Below are 18,955 nucleotides of genomic sequence, written 5' to 3'. Positions count from 1 at the left end.
TATTATTGTTGCTTTAAGATTCCCTTTTTCTTAATGGTTTCTTAGCTAAAATTGGAATGTGTGATATGACTTGATCATTATCTCTTGACATCAAAAAATAAATGTTATGTCAACCAAAAATGGTTTTCATACAAGTTTGTGCCATTACAAACTTGCATGTCCAAAATTGGTTGCTTGGCATCAATAAGCTTCTGATGCTCAACCTTAATTGTACTCTCTATTGTCACTCAACCTCTAAATGACTTGGCACGTACTATTTTCTTAACACATGGATAACTTTGCACTAACTAATTTCTCAATGCCTTAATGACCAACTATCTTTGCCAAATAATGACTAAGTGTTTTCTCACTAACTTGTCAAAACCCCAATGAGAACAACATATGCTCTCCAAATTCTCAAACAAATGAGAGGGAAAAGAAATTGTTGGACCATGCAGATGCCTTAAAATTAAGTAGTAATGAAATATTTAATTATAAAAGGCTCAATAATGGTTTTTTTAATACTATTTTATGTCATTAACTAAAATATGGATTTGTTGTTTTATAGGGGTTTTTGTGTATTCATGAGCCTTCTCATCCTGATGAGGATTCTTCAGGTGTCATAGGTGATGCCCATGTTCTATCTCCTACTTGGCCATTTTTTTCATCATATCCTCATGTTGTTCCATCAATTTTTCCTAGGTCATGTTGATGATACTGTGCAAATGTCGCCTTCAACAAGGCCACACACATCTTGACATCCCACTATAATTTTGGCAATGCATAGTGCACAATCATCCTCTACATGTACAATATATTAGTATGTAGATCACCATTTTGGTCTTTGTTTTTTCTATGTGGTTATTTCTATTGAAGAGTTATTTCTTGGGGGCATTTCATAATGCATTCATTTTTTATAGTGGGAGATGCAGCACATTGGGAGGTTGTAGAGGAATTTCCTAGATGTTCTCATATTACTAGTGCAAGAATTTGGTATAGCTTTGATACCATGTAAGAATTTTCCTTAGGGACACCAAGATCAAGAAGCTCAAGAACAAAGCACAATATGGACCAAATGATGTATGATCATAATAACAATATGAAAATTAATTGATGTATGAATCTTTGGATATCAGATCATTCCATAATTGATATTGTACATGTACACTAGAAGTGCTTGTATATAAAGGCCTCTAGAATGACTAGGATTTAGCAAAATGATAAGTGTCATAGCTAAGCACATGTCAACCATGAGTGGATTATCCTCCATTGAGCATAAGAGTTAGTGTGATGATGAGAAGATAATCTTACATCAGCGTGTCACGTAAAAAGATGTTCTAGACACCATGTGCTTAATTAGAGTGTGAACAATGGTGTTTTCTACATGACAACTCAGTTGATTATGCAAACTCAAATGTTGTAGACACAATGTGCTAAAATGAGTTGCTAACTCTTGTGTTGTCAACATGACAATTCATATGAGTACTCATACTCCTACAATATCCCAAAATTGGCACATTGCCATATTAACAAACTTTTGTTTATTCACTTACTCCAAAGTCCCATTTTACTAGGAAAATTACAATGTTCATAATCACTACTTGACCTAGGTGTCAAAATGTAGAAAATCCTAATCTGCATTAATCATATTACTTATTTAATTCCTAAGTATCGACTCAAATTAGCATCATAAACCTATTGATTTAAGTTAATTTAACTCTGAATGTTCTACTTTAATTAAATTAAAATGACCTCTTAACCTAATATACAAAGGAATTAAATATGTTTAATTTAATAAGATGTTTCCTCTTATTAATTATTGAATTTAATTATTCAATTAATTAAAGTTTATATATTTATGAGGTCATATTCTATTTTATTAAATTAAATATTCTCTCCAAATCTTCTCTTCAATTTAGAAATGGAAACTCTAGTTGAACTAAAATTAGAAAAGGAATTAAATCAGTTAACTCCCTTTTTAATTCAAAATTAAATCAATTAACTCCTTTTTTCACTCAAAGGCAACTAGTTAACTCCCTTTTCATGAGGAAGTTTACGTTATGACTGGGTCTCCTCTTCAATCTTGGTCGTCCATATCAATTAATCTTGACCATTGATCACCTCTTAGATCCTATAATAGAAGCTCTCCATTTCTCATTACAGGGAGGAAACTTTTGGAATTTCCATTGAACTTATGCTGGAATTCTTGCTCATCTTGCTCACATTATCATAGCTTTATTTCTTGCATTGTAATATCATTTAGATTTTAAATATGCATCCATTTAGCACACTATGCTCTTTCATTTCTTAGCTTAATTTCATTTCATCTAGATTAATTGCACTTTCATTTAGCTACATAAATCCTTCATTCTAGATGTCTGGTTGCTTGCTTCTCATTCTGAGAGCAAAGGCATAATCCTTCTACTTAGAAGGCAATAGGTCGATTTGTTAAAGTATTTTAGATGAACAATTCAATGTCCATTCTAGGATGGTTTCACATATAATAACCATATTGAAGTGTGTGTGAGGATCTAAGGCCTGAATTTCACGTACACATTTGTGGTGCCCACTATGGGGCAAGAAAAATCAAGTTTTATGGCCTCATTTTCTTTTTTTTTGCATTTTTACTATTCTGTTGCATTCATCTGTATGATTTTCCATATTTTCGAATAATAAATCTTATTTTTCCATGAAGATCTAAAGATTTAGCATCTTCCTCTACACTTTCTCATGTGAAGTGCATAAAGGCATGTTTTCTTGTGCAGTGCACTCTATTTCTTCATGTGGGTCTATGCAAGTTTTTGCACAAAATTTTGCAATAGCACAGTTTTCCATATTACAGCTTTTAATGATGTTTGACTAAAAATTTTCCTCTGAAGTAAATCTTTTGGATTTCTATTTTTCTGCAGCATAATCATTGTTTGTAGGACACTTGATGAAGACACCTTTTTATCCAAAACATTTCAAACACGTACTGACTGTGTGAATGCAGGACGCTTGTCAAAGATACACATAACAAAAACTTATTTCAAACCCACATAAGTGTTGTGTCTTCTTTTATTTTTTTCCACAAATAGTATAAATAGGGCTTGTGAAATTTGTAGGGTGCAAGATAGGGGAATAGGGGAATATGCTCTTTACCACTTGGAAGTCATGACTGAGGGTAAATCAAAAACCTAGAAGCCTCTAAAAGATGGCATCCAAGGGAGGCAAGCAAGTTAATGGTTCTCCCAAATGAACCGTTTAATGAAGAGAAGATGATTTCCTTTTAAGGGTTCAAAGTCTTGGAATAGGCCAAGGTGGGATCAATTAAGCTAACTCATTTAACATGCCTTGCATGTTTGGGAAAGAAAATGAGGTAGCGCAGTATGCTCTATCTCCTTGAGGGAAATTAGAAAATTTGACACTTAGATTTAAAACACTAGTCTAAGTCAACCTTTAGAGGGCTTGCTAGAGCGATCCAACCTCCAGGAATGACCTAATTGAGCACACTCCTTTTGCCAAAGATTCCACCTCACTCTAATAAAGAAGATTTGTTGGGCAAATGAATCTAAAGCCATATTAATTTCATCTTCTTTATTTTGACATCGCATATCAAGAAGAGGCTCTATAAGCTACACTGGTCAGTGTCGACCCTAGTCTTGCTAGTCAAGTGTGTGCACTTATTGATGTTGGTGTGGGCTATTGGCCTCAACTTCACTTGCAAAGCCACTAAGGATTAGTATGAATAGAAGCCAATTAAAAAATTCTTAGTTAGTTTCTCACCACTAAAAGGAGGCATAATCTTTGTGCAAGGAGGGGGAAGAATCTCTACTGTAGAACTCACCATAGGCATGCAACTGGGCATTGGAAGGTGGTATATACACTTAACCCCTACCACAAGCATGTTCATTCAACATATATGTTATTGAGCCCTTTGAATACACCAAAAACATGGGTGCCCTCTAGGGGATGACACGACTATGTGAGGTGCACACATGCAAATAAGTTGTGGGACAAAGGTTTTGCCTTCTCTACCAATTTTTCTATTTTAGGGATAAAAGTGTGTTTGTTATTGAGTCTTAAACTTGTCCAAATCTATCAAAAGAAACTAAAGTTAGGGATTACCCAACCCATTTGAGTTTCTTTGTCCTTAGTCGGGTTGTTTGAGACTATTGCTTGCTCCCCATGATTATCTAAAAACCAATCTAGAAACCAACTATTTTGTTCAAAACAACTAAAATGGTTTCCAAAACTTGAAAACAATCTTATTACATGTCTAAAATTTGCCAAAACAAACAAAAATCTATCCAGAACTATGATAAACTTGCAAAAATATCTTCAAAGTTTAGTGTCTTTTCATTCTAGTCCTCTATTTTCACACTTAGTTTTCCAAGATTTTGCGCAAGAACATTTTGCGCTACACTTCTTCGTGTGACACTATCTAGGTCTTCACGTGCCTTTGTGAGAATCTCTACATGAGATCTTGTGGATCTTTCCTATTTGTCAAAACCCTATATGTCTACTATTTAGCAAATCCTCACATGGCTCTACACATTTCCTCATGTGAAAAAATAATTCAAAATCTGTTGTTCTAGATCTTCGCCTAGCTCTCTGTTTCTTTTCGCTCATTTCCTAGGGAATCATTACGAGGAATCTTGCCTGTGAACTTTCAAATTTTCTTGTCAAAGCTATCTATGTCCTAAATTTGGTTTTTTATCTACAACATTTTACCTTTTTCTATTTGCAAAGTGTCAAATAGTGGCTTCTTGCTTAGCTAATGACTTGCGACCTACACATAAACTAGTCTTGTCTCTTGTTTTATTTATCCTTGGTCTTTTTTTCTTGTCATACTTTGTGTCATGATAGTCATAATATTTGGCTATTCTAGCCATTACTCAGATGACTCATACCATAGTATATAGTATGCCTATCTTGCTTTTTGAGACTACATTCTAGTGTGGTCCTTGTTTAAAGCTTTCACTTTTTCTCCTTGTCTATGTCTATGGAAAAAAGAAGTGGAAACATGTTTTATCACCAAAGACCTAGATGAGGTAGAGCTAGGGGTACTAATCATGGAAAATCTTGCTCTATAGTTCATACATGGTCTATATCTAGTTCATCTAGTGAGGAATCTTCATGATCTCCCTCACCTGTCAAGTCATCTCATGTTCAAAGATCATTCTCTATAAATTTACAAAAAACTAGGAACCCCTTGTATCAAGAGGATCCTAAAACTAGAAAAGGTCAAACATCTCCAAATAACACAACTAAATCTTTATTTAGAAAACCTTTTCAACCAAAGTATATTGAAACTTATCATATTCCTACAATGGCAGATAAACAAACTGAGCATGGAGAACAAAGTAGAGACCAAGATAAAAAATAGGGATGAAAAACATAAGAAACCTCTCTTTACTGATGATAATGAAGAATACGTAGAAATACTCCCTAAACATCTTGAGAGATGTTGTAAAGACAAAAACTTCCAAAAGGTCATGGAAATCTTGCTTAACAAAGAGAAAGAGAAATAATTTCTCAAACTTGCCCAAGAGGGAGCCAAGTTGCCTCATCATTTCAACACTGAAACTATCATTAAACCTAAAGAAGAAACTAAGACTCCCAAATTTCAAAAAAAATTGCAAATCATGCAAGACTAGTTAGCTCAAATGATGAGTGACAAAGAAAAACCTACAAAAATGTACACCTTAGATGCTCTTTGTCCATTTCCCTTTGACAATAGTATAAACATGCCTCCTTTTCCAAGAGGAGTTGAATTACCTAAGTATGACAAATACTTTGGAACCATTAATCCCCAAGATCATTTGCTAGAATTTGGAGCCTTTTCTATGGAATTTATGCAGAATCAAACATATCTCATGCATCTATTTCCAAGAAGTTTAGGTGGTCAGGCAATGGAGTGGTTTTCACACTTGCCTATTCGTATCAAAACATTCAATGAAATTGCTAACTTATTTGTCCAACAATACTCTCACAACATACAACACCCAGTTAATATTTGAGCCTTTTGCAACCTTAAATAGAGAGTTGGGGAACCTTTCCTTACATTCTTTTAGAGATGCAGACAACTTTACACTAAATACTCACTCAAAATTCTGGAAACAGAGAAACTTGACATCTTTATGGATAATCTCTTGCTTAATTTCAGGTATAGAGTTCAACTTCAAGGTCAACATACCTTCAAAGACATAGTCACACAAGCTATTTGGATAGAGGAATTCATGGTTGGTTAAATAACCCTTCAAAAGGACACTAGACAAGGGTCAACCTCTAATAGAGAGAAGTCTAGATATGTGAACAAAAATTGAGAGGTTGTACATGACGGAGTTGTTGACAACATTACTCCTAAACCTGCTAAGATAGAATTCAATCTTACAAATAACCTCAAAGCATCCAAGAATGTTGAGAAACCTCCTCCTAGCAATAAGACATCTGAAAACAAACCAAGGAACTCATGGGCTACATGCCATAAATAGGATTTTACACCTCTTGGTGAACCTTTGGATGTGGTTTACAAAACCTTGTTACAAAACAAACTCATTTCTCCATTGGGAAAATTCTTGTCCTTATGATCTACAACTGTGACCACCATGGTGGAATGAAACTTCATTTTGTGAACACCATCAAAAAAAAGTCATAAAAATAGTAATTGTATCAACTTGCATCACAAAATTCAAGACCTAATCGATGATGGTGACATTGTGGTGGATGAACATCACAAGAACTCAGATCACAAGGCTTTAAAAGAGTCATTCCCTCAATATGAAAAAGGAGAAAACTCAAAACCAAAGCCTAACAACAAGGTCAACTATACATACTCTAACAATGATGATGAGATATTCCATATGGTTGAACTAGTAGGTCTTGAGTATTGTTATGTTATCACTATCAAGGGTAAATAAGATAAAACCAAACCTAAGACACCATTTGTTTTAAGGGGTCCCACTTCCAACACATCTAACAGTGAGTCATCACAAACTTGTCTCAATGTTGTTACACATTCTTGAGCCAAGTTAGTACTCAAAGGCCCTGCACCTTCTACTCTAGAGATAGAGCAACACAAAGATAAACCTCTTGTTGGTCCGTCTAGCAAAGGAAAAAAACTTGCTAGTTACAGTATACTTGATCAATTACAGAGAACAAATGCTCAAATCACAATCTTTGAACTACTCAAAATCTTTCTTGTGAATAGGAAAATTCTCAACAAAGCCCTCACTAAGGCAAGCATCCCTCAAGATCTTGATATTGAGAGGTTCCAATCTATGGTAGGTCATCTAACATCAACGTACTATATGACTTTCTCTGAGGAAGATGACAATTCACTGAATCGTCCACATAATCAACCTCTACACATTGAGATTATGATACACCAAATATGTGTCTAGTGTGTACTTATCAATAACAAAGCTGGTGTGAAAATTATCTTTGCTACTTTTCCCTAACAATTAGAATATTTTGAAGAATCTGTTGACCCTCGATGCAAGATAACTATCAAATCACATGAAAAATTTGAGCAAAAATATTTAGGCCTTGTTGTGTTACCTCTCTAAATAGGTCCCATCAAAAGGGATGTCACTTGTCAAGTCTTAAACATTCCCTTATCTTACAATATTCTATTAGTAAGACCATGGATACATGAGATGGATGTTGTACCTTCAACTTATCACCAATGCTTAAAATTCTCATTTCATGACTCTAAAGTCACTATACCTGCAAGTAATAGCTATACCTATAACATGCTGAAATTTATTGCAAAGTGCATGTCTACTAATAGAGATTCTATATACAATCATGATAACAAGCTAAAGCAAATCAAGCAGTCACTAAAGCTGAAAGAAACTAGAATGGGTGAATATCAAATGGAACCTATTTTATCATTAACATCTCTTCTTGAATCTCCCCATCATTATGGGAGACCTTTTGAAGTGAAGAGACCTTTTGTGTTGAAACCTCAAACCAAATATAATGGTACACTTGTCAATGCTATAGTCCCTCTTGAGGAGGAAAGTGAAAAAAGAGCTATTGCTACATAGATCTACAAAGAGAAAACTCCAGTTGACCTCACTGAATAGTCTCATGAGATTACTCAAGAGAAGTATCATCCAGGCCTTAAACTTATGAAATGCTTTGGCTACAATGGAATGGTCCTATTGGATGTAATAAAAATGGTCTAATTGACCTAGTCAAAGTGATAGCTAGGAGAAACTGAGATACATCTGGTCTAGGCTTCAAGAAGATTCTTTTCCATCTAGAGATCAAAAAATTTGTACCAAAACCTAAAAATTCATCTAAAAATGAGTTATAGGTTGAGTTTGATGAACAAAAAGATAATGTCACTGATGAGGATCCTTATCCTTATCCGATTCCTGATGAACTTGCTAAATTCTTTGCTTAACCTAATGATTTTGTACCACGTATCGACACCATGGATGGTGATAATGTTTCTTTTGATGAATCTACTAATTCATATCATACCCAACAAGAACAAGAAGAGTATATCCATGCTTTACAAATTGAGTATCTTTTGTAAAAATCTACATGATGAAGGAGATTTTGTCCCTATCACTGTTGGGGAATTTTATAGTCTTTCACCATGTAGCACAGATTCTAAGGAATATGAATTAGATTCTCTCTCTGACGTGACTACAAACAAAGATATAGATCAAGTTCATGTTTATCAAAACCTCCTTGAAGTAGGTGAAGTGTCTAGGGTTAGGTCAAATGGGTCTTATCCAACTAGTGTCATCAAGTCTTCAATTAATGACATTAGAACCCAGAGATATTCAGACATACTTACGGATGAAGCTACTCTAGGTCTCAAATTACTTGTCTAAGTATTTGATGATTATATTGTGAATGTTATTGAACCCATCACTTCTCCTTCACTCACCTATCTTGAGCTCATAGACTAGAATTCTAATACATCTAGCAAAGTCCCTACATTCCAGAATGACTATGCTCTTGTTTATTACTTGAATGCTATCAAACCTGTAATGTCTTCCACCAGTGAACAAAGTGTCAACATGATTGAGGTCGACATCAAATATCTCAGTCATACAATAAAAAAAAAAAGAAATAAAAGGTTTGATGGTGAAAATCACATTGTGGCAATGTCGAAACCCAAAAAAGTAAAAATAAAAGATGTATCCAAGGGTGAAACCTCTCTGAGGCACCTGTAGATAAGGTATTTGATGCACTTCCTAGTCATTTTCAAGAAAGATCATTAGTATTGATAGAAGCAATGCAGCCAGTCAATTTGGGAACAAAAGAACATCCTCACCTGATACATCTTGCACAGTCGCTATCTCCAAAAGAAAGAGAGGAGTTCATTGCCTTCTTCCAAGAGAAAAAGATAAACTTTGCATGGACATACTCTGATATGCCAGGATTAGATCCTGGTCTTATAATGCACCACTTGTCTATTACACCAAGAGTTAAACCAGCCAAACAAAAAATAAGAAAAATGCATCCTCATGTTGCATTGCTTATCAAAGCTGAACTAGAAAAGCTTTTGAAGGTTGGTTTTATTTGGGCTATTTATTATGCTAAATGGATATCAAAAATCATTCTAGTCTCCAAGCATGTTAAATCTATCAAAGTCTATACAGATTTTCAAGATCTGAGCTTAGCATGTCTAAAGGATGATTTTCCACTCCCCAATATTGATATGATAGTGGATATGATGATGGGATATGAAATGTACTCACTCATGCAAAGATTTTATAGTTATAATTAGATTATAATTACACCAGAAGATCAGGAAAAGACTACTTTCACCTATGCATGGGGAACTTTCTGTTGGAATGTGATGCCATTTGGATTGAAAAATGCTCGTGCTACATATCAAAGGGTAGTTACTACAATTTTTCATGACATGATGCATAAAACAATGGAGGAATATGTTAATAATACCCTGGTTAAGAGCACAAATGACAATACTCGCCTTCAACATTTGGGGCCCATCATGGATCACATGGAGAAATTCAGTCTGAGACTTAATCCCAAGAAGTGTGCATTTGGTGTAACATTTGGGAAACTACATGGCTACATTGTGTCTACAAAAGGAATTGAGGTTTATCCAAAGAAAGTTCAAGAAATCATGGACATGCCTCCACCTTGTAATATCAGTCAGATGAGAGGCCTACAAGGAAGACTTCAATCCATTTGTAGATTCATCTCATAGCTAGTAGATAGGTCACAACCTTTTACCAAGATGTTGTATAAAAATGTGAAATACAACTAGAGTTAAGATTCTGAGAAAATTTTAACATAGATAAAGCAATACCTTGCCAATTCACCAATCTTGATGCCTCCTATTCATGGGAAGCCTCTCATCTTGCATATGTCAACAACAGAACCATCTCTAGGTATCTTGCTAGCACAAGAAGATAATGATAGCAAAGAAAGAGTTATCTACTATCTACGTCACACGCTAATTTTTTATGAAATGAATTATAGCATCATTGAGAAAGCTTGCTTGGTATTTTCCTTCACTTCTCAAAAGTTGAGACAATACATGCTTTCTCATACTACGTGACTTGTTGCTAAAATTGATCCACTAAATTACTTACTCAGCAAGCCAGCTCTAATAGGAAGATTGGCTAAGTGGGTCATGATACTAAGTGAGTTTCACATTCAATATGTTGAATGAAAGGCTATCAAAGGACAAGAAATCATTGATCAATTAGCAAAAGCACCAACAGAGAGTAATCTTCCACTCAATATTGATTTTCTTAATGAATCAATTCTAACAATCACACATTAAACTTGGATGATGTTCTTTGATGGATCATTCACACAACAGGGATCAGGTGCCAGACTCTTGTTCATCACACCATAGAGGCACTCACTACCTAAGGAATACAAGATTTTGTTTCCTTGTACCAAAAATTTCATAGAGTATGAAGCTCTCATTAATGGCATGAAGATTGCAGTTGAATGGAGAGTGGATCAATTAAACATCCTTGGTGATTCACAGCTTATAATTAATCAAGTCAATGATATATATCAAACAAATGATGGGAAATTAATACCTTATAAATGCATGGTCAATGACTTGAAGAAATAATTTTCTCATATCACTTTTCAACAAATTCCTCTAACAGACAACAAAGTGGTTGATGTCATGTCTACTCTTACTTCCTTGTTATAGATGCTAGAAAATGATCTTCAACACGAGTTCCTGGTGGAAACATTACTCTACCCTACCTTTGACTCTCCTAAATCTAGGATGATCTATTCTATTGTAGGACATGTCTCATCTCATTACCACCATATTTACTCCTACTTATGTGAAAAAACCATCCCAGACAATCTAACCCAGAATGAAAAATGTCACCCTATCTGTAATGCTTCATGGTATGTTCTTATTGTTGACAACTTGTTTAGAAGAGGTCTCTACAGAACACTCCTTTGGTGTCTAGAACCTGATGAGTCCAAATGCATATTAGTAGATGTACATGAGGGCATTTATGGATCTAACTCAAATGGCTTAATGCTATCTCATAAACTTATTAGAGCTGGTTACTACTAGCCAAACATGGAGCAAGATGCAATCAAGTATGCTAATCCTATAAGCAATGTCAAATCCATGGGAATCTGATTCATGCTCTAGCTAGAGATCTAATTCTATTTGTTACACTATTGCCATTTCAACAATGGGCTTTCAATCTCATGGGTTAGATTCACCCTTCTTCAAATGGGCATAAGTTTATTATTACTTTTACAAGTTACTTCACTAAGTGGGTAGAGGAAGTCCATCTTTCCATAGAGAATGGAAAAACTATAGCTTTATTTATTATTAATTACATCATATGTAGGTATGGTGTACCTTCCTCTATTATTATTGAAAATGGAGGATAGTTTAAAAATAAGAATCTTAAGGAGTTGTGTAAAAGGTTTAGAATCATGCAACATTGCTCTTCTATTTATAACCCCCAAGGTAATGGTCAAGTGGAAGCATCCAACAAGGCAATCCTTAATATTTTTCATCGCACAGTTAGTAAATATGGGAGGGACTAGCACCTTAAGATTAATCTAGCTCTATAGGCTTACAAAATGAGTATCAAAACTCCAACAGGTACAATGCCCATTGCTTTAGTATATGGGGTAGGTGTTGTGCTTCCCATTGAGGTCAAGATTCCTACTCTGAGAATCTCCATAAAGGGCCTCATCACTAATGAAAACTATAGAATATGTCAACTTCAAGAGCTAGAATTGTTAGATGAACATTGGCAAGTGGCATGTGATCATCTTCAAGCTTATCAACAACATATGTCTACAAGTTACAATAAGAAAGTTAAGCCATGTGACTTCTAACTGGGTGATCTTGTTCTGAGAGAAAACCCTAAGAATCAGCAACAACAAGTACAAAAGGGGAAGTTCAAGTTCAAACCAAACTAGCTTGGTCCATATATAGTCACTACAATGTTTGGATCCGGTGCTTATCAACTTTCTATAGCTAAGGGAGAGGCGCTCAAGGAGCCCATCAACACTCTCCACCTGTAGTGGTTCTACAGCTGATTTATTTTTCGAAGCTCTTTGTATATACTCAAATGTCTTGAAAAAAATTCTAAAAATTGCAAAAAGTTCTAAAAAAAATCATTACCCTGGTGAAAACCTAGCAATAGGTGCCTTGGTAATATCAAAAAAAAAATCAAAAACTCAAAAATACAAAAAAAAAATTTAAAAGAGAAAATGAAAAACAAGAAAAGGGCCATTGGTGAAAACTTGGAAACATGCATCATGGTAGCAAAAATAGATTTTTTTCCAAAAAGGTGAAAACTTGGTAAATAGGCACCTCTTGTTCCAATGCTATATCTTGCAGTGCATCTCCTAGCTCATGTGCCAATTGCTTTCCTACTTTAGTTTGTTGCTTTCACTCATGTATCCATGGATTGAATCTTGTCATAACTTGGGGGCAACACCCTACAGTGTCATAGGAATCTCATGTGCCAATCACCAGTTATTCTAACTATGTCTGTCTACTATCACTAATGCCACTTTTAGAGATTCCTCTTACAACTGATCTCTTAAGCATCAGTCACCAATTGTTCTGACTGTCTCCATACTGTCACTAGTGTCACTTTTTGAGATTCCTCGCATGGAAGATCTCTTAAGCGTCAATCACCAATTATTCTAACTATGTATGTCTATTGTTATTTAGTTCCTACCAAGGTTTTTCTTACTGAAGATTCATCTTCAACTTTAGTCACTAGTTGTTCTAACTATGTCTATCTACTGTTGTCACCCTATTCAAGAAATTTCTTTCAAACATGTTCTAAACATTGACACTTGACATCAATTCTATAACACAAAAACACTGAACTCAAAAATGATCATTTTTTTTGGGATATTATAAGCTTTTCTTTGTTTGTTTTTCTTTTTCTTTATCATGTCCCTTTGAGTGACTCGATGATGTCCTTTTCAACTAGACAAGCAAGGACTGGAGGCATGATCTTTTCTTTACTTTATGTTTGTGGTTTAGTTCCAATGATTTGAAGAAGCCATATAAGAGGGGTGTCCACTATAAGAGCTTTCATCTCGTATTGGATGGCCATGTGTACCTCGACTCCTCTTATATGGATAAATTAGTAAGGTTCGTTCTTCTCTTTTCCTATTGGAGTGAATTCTTCATGCTATAATAAATATTGGTACTCGTCCTACTAAGTGAATGTACAGGTCACTGCGAGTACATATGGAAAACTTCTATCTCAAGTTACGAACGCAAGGGTTGTTGCAGAAAAACTACTTACTAATTACTCTGCATAAGAAGGATCTCTTGTGTGTCTAGTGTGTCTACATGCAAGAAGAATTCTATTCATCCTTGCATTTATGCTCTAATGCTTATGTTTGCTTGCTATATTAAAAGGGAAAAATATTCTAGTCATTCTAGATTCTTATGCCTCAAATGCTTACATTTAATCTTGACAAAATTTGAACATATGTCCTATTCATAGTTTCATGATTGCAATGTTAGTGGGAATTGTATGACGTATGGGATTTCATTATATGCTCAATGATGAAATTTTTGGAATCTTGGTAATTAGACCTAGGGTCGCATCTAGTTTAAGGTTACATCTAGCATAGGGCTGCATTACATGTTCAACTCACATAAGTTTGATCATTGATTTACCGACATCCTTCATGATGAGGAATTGTCAACTTCTTTAAAAGTATCATGTTTCTTCATGGCTGCACAAGCATTCAATCTATGGTTTGTCATATCGATCTTCACGGGATACATGTTGTTTACAAAAAAAAAACACTGTGTGAGATGTCAATTCATTCACATTTTCCATTTCATCCATACTATCATAATTCATCTTATCTACGCTACATTCATACATCACATCATGTTTGCATTCATAATCATAAACATAAGAATCTTATGTACAATAGACTTTAAAAAGAACAAAAAAAAGAAAGTGACACATGCGATAGTACTCGAATCAATATCTCATATATATATGTATGTCAAAAGTGTACATTCAAGGCAAAAATGAGCATAAAATGATACAAAATGGTGTTGGCACACCAATCAATATAGAACCAAATCAAAAATTAGAGTATAGTGGTACTAACTTTCTCCTGCTCCCTCACCTCCTAGAGCAGAGGAGGAGGAGGAGGTGGCAGAGGAGGCATATCTAGCCTAGTTGTTGGTCGTGCACCTCCCAAATCTCATGCATACTAAGAAAATTGAGGCACTTGCTTTGCCTCATCTAGAATGACCATCACATATGTTGCAAAGTAATACACCACTCTAACCAACTATAGTCAGATCTCACCTTACTACTACTTAGCTCTCTAAGCCATTAGATCTAGCTGTCCTTGCAAATCATAGATCTCTCAATATTGCTCTACTATCTAGGTATCTTTAATAGCTACCTGGATCTGTAGCTCTCCAAGCTATCATTGCACTACCCATATCCACTCTCTCACTCTCCTAAGAGCATCCTTGTCTATGCCAAAAGGTTGGCTCCCACAATAGGCTAGTCTAGCATATCCTCATTGCCATGTTCAACTAGTTATCACTCCTCTATGTGTGGTTTCTACTGTCACCTCTCACCTATCCTGCTGCCACACACACCTGGATCTATCCCCATCTGCTGAGGTGGGATCTATACCTGGTGTACTCTATGCCTCACCTACTGTGGTGCCTATTTTAGTGGAGCCTAGGGTGCTTTCTTTGGCTATCTAGGTACTACCATCCCCACTAGATCTATGAAGCATGGAAAGGGATGGCTCACAAAATATGCCTAATAATTTGGTATCATCCATGCGTCTACCCCTGCTGGGAAGTAGTCCCACTGTGTCAAAACATAGTTGATGACATCTATCATGGATCTCCTAGGATCTAGTCTCTATGACCATCTACATCCTAAATCTCTCGCCAAATGTGCATAGGAGCAGTACTCCTGTGAAATATCGTGTAGCCTCCCATACTAGCACCACACACAAGTAAGTGGGAATCATTCAACTATCTTCATAGATCAACCAATCACCGGTCATGATGCAAACCTATGGCTCAACTCCTGGGCCGCATCATCCCAATCCTTAGTCTCTCTCCAGGGCCGCCATACCATGGATACCAAGCCATCAAGACAAGCCCTCTACTACTCAGTTTTACCCAAATCTACCTTGGTAAGTTGGTCTCTATACCTAAAGATATAAGGCACTATAGGATGCCTCTCATCCTCAAAAATGGGTCACGTAACTGGCAGATGCTCCCACACCCAAATCTAAAGAACATAGACTATGGTGGCCATGCTCTTCCTCTCATGATAAATGATCTCATGCATCTCATGGACCATATGTAAAAGCATGCACTGACCCCACCCATATCTCTCTAGGGAATCTAACATCCTTTGGAGCATCTTGCCCCAGCTACACTCTAATCTATGCTAGCCTCTATCAAGCATCAAGAAGTAGATAATGAAAATCCCCAAAACTAATGCCAATCTATGGGTGGGACCATAGGTATGTACAAGCTCCTTCCATGTAATCGCTCAGCCAATAATCAAATCCTACTAAAAAATGGCCTACAGCGCCTCTATGCCAACCTAGGGAACTATGTCATATACCTCCCTCAGCCCATGGAAAGGTATGTGAAGAATCTTGTATATGTCCTTAGGTGTGACTGTCATCTCTCCCTATGGCAAGTGGAATGTGTTCATCTCTAAATGAAAACACTCCGCTAGTGCTGTTAGCAGGCTGTGATTCACCAACATTGTTGGAATCCAGCATAGATGTGATAATCCCAATCTATCTATATGCACCATATCAGTGTCATCAAGGTTCTACAACAAAGCTCCATATACTGGGTAAGGGACTAAAATCTTATATCAGCAAAGGTAACTTGCACACATGAGAAAATATAATAGGCAAGACGTCAATCTCTGCTTGGAAAGAAAATACAATGAAAACAAACATGCAAAATTACTATGAAACACTAAATTTTTCATTTTTCATTTTTCATTTCACACAAGACTCTCACACGAAATTTCACTTCCTTGCACGAGATTTCATATCTTTGCACAAGGATTCAACTTTGCATGTGAGAAGTGATTAAGATACACGAAAAAAGTGCCCAAAAATTGGGGCTTCTTGCATGAGAAGTGGGCATCTCCCTTGTGAGAAACCTTAATAGCCCATGTGAAGAAACTCCAGACTGGTGAATCTTTGATGGGGACACAACCCAAGAACAGAAATGGACACAACAGAAAAGGGAAATTGTATTAACTAAAAAATAAGCTAGTACATTTAGTACAAAGAAAATATAACTTCAAACATGCCCTAAGGGCTTACAATAGCATAAATGTGGAGATAATTTCTCCTTTCAGTACCTCCTCTCAAACTCCACTCCGAACTGCCTTTTACAATGCCAAAAATATCCTTAAATAGACCCCGAAGGGTTAAGGACTAGGAGTACATTCTAGAAAGTGCTAGTAGGCATCCATCGACCAAATAGAAGGTTCCAGAAGCTGCGTTAGAAGTCAGAGCAAATCTAGAAGAATCCAAAAACAGTAACCGAACTTTCGGGAGGCATAACTTTTGAACCGTAGCTCTGATTGACGAACCGTTTAGATTTCTGGAAAGCTCTCGAAGCACTCTATAGCCCTATGGACCAGCTTCGCTCGTCCCCCATTTTTAGCCCTTTTTGAGGTCATTTAATGCCCCTAACCTAACTTTGAAGAATTCTTAGGAGGTCTCCAAAACTCAAAAAACTGCAATAACTTTCAAACCGTGTGGCCTTTTGACCTGATTCTTTTTTTGGAATGCTCTAAATTATAATTAAATTCATTTGGCTAATTCACACCTTCTAGTTCATCAAAATGATGGTCCAATTACATGCTCCTCTTTTTTCAAGATTTTCTAACACACTGATAGTGGAACTGTCAAAGTTGGAACCTTTATTTGACCCAAATGGGTGTCCAAAAATGAAAACACATGAAACAGAAACTAAGTCTAAGTACATTTTTTTGGGTGACACAAGATTGCCCTTATACCTCTAGATGCTCCTACATTAGACACCCAGGGTAGATTAAAAAAGTGACCCTGTCACTTTATGAATGGTAGAGGAAATCCCAAATGGGAAACCTCAGCTACTGAAATCCAAGTTGAGTCCTCGATCGGTCTTCCTTTCCATTTGACCAAATACTCTTCATACTACCTGTTTCTGGTACTCCTACCCACACGATGATCTAGAATGTCTTCTACCTCCTCCTTCTTAGAAGCAGGAATTGGACATGGCTCTAACACCAGCTCCTCATCTGCACCATCATCATGATACTTTGTTAAATCTGCAATGTTGAAAATGGAAGAAATGTAAATACCATCTGGCAACTCCACTTCATATGCATTTCCTGAGTCATGTTTCTTCAAAATTTTGTAGGGGCCAAATTTCTTCATTTTCAGCTTGTTGTAAGTACCGGCTGAAAATCTTTCTTTTTGTAAGTGCACCATGACTAGATCCCCTACTTGGAATTCCTTATGTCTTCTCCTATGATCAGCCCTAGCTTTATACTCTTGATTCATCTTGGTAATGTGTGCTTGAACCTCCTCATGTAGACGCTTGATATGTTCAGCAAATTCCTCAGCTTCAGCACTTGTCCTCTCCCCTTGTTCTATCTTCCTCAATTTTGGTGCAGTCCTTAGGCTATTCCCATACACAATTTGGAATGGTGATTTTCTAGTACTCCTATTTATAGAGTTATTGTAAGCAAACTCTGCTTGTGGTAGAATCAAATCCCATCCCTTGGGCTTATCCCCAACTAAACATCTCAGCAAATTGCCTAGACTTCTATTTACCACTTTTGTTTGGCCATCAGTTTGTGGGTGATGCGTGGAACTGAATTTCAAGTCTGTTCTCAACTTTTTCCACAATGTCCTCCAGAAATACCCCACAAATTTAGTATCTCTGTCAGAAACTATACTCCTTGGAAGTCCATGTAGTCTTACCACCTCTTTGAAAAACAAGTCTGCAATATGGATAGCATCATGAGTTTTGTGGCATGGAATGAAATGTGCCATTTTGGAGAACCTATCAACCACCACAAATACTGAGTCATTAGCCCTTTGTGTCCTTGGCAATCCAAGAACAAAATCCATACTTATGTCCTCCCATGGCCTTGATGGACACAACCCAAGAACAGAAATGGACACAACAGAAAAGGGAAATTGTATTAACTGATAAATAAGCTAGTACATGCAGTACAGAGAAAATAAACTTCAAACATTCCCTAAGGGCTTACAATAGCATAAATGTGGAGATAATTTCTCCTTTCAGTACCTCCTCTCAAACTCCACTCCGAACTGCCTTTTACAATGCCAGAAATCTCCTTAAATAGACCCCGAAGGGTTAAGGACTAGGAGCACATTCTAGAAAGTGCTAGTAGACATCCACCAACCAAATAGAATGCTCTAGAAGCTGTGTTAGAAGTCAGTGCAAATCTAGAAGAATCCAAAAACAGTAATC

The sequence above is a fragment of the Cupressus sempervirens genome, chromosome 2, assembly GCF_028749045.1.
Source record: "Cupressus sempervirens isolate cs-2001-9-10 chromosome 2, ASM2874904v1, whole genome shotgun sequence".
In the NCBI taxonomy this organism is placed as follows: domain Eukaryota; kingdom Viridiplantae; phylum Streptophyta; class Pinopsida; order Cupressales; family Cupressaceae; genus Cupressus; species Cupressus sempervirens.
The sequence above is the reverse complement of the archived record's forward strand: the minus strand, read 5'-3'. Positions refer to the sequence as shown.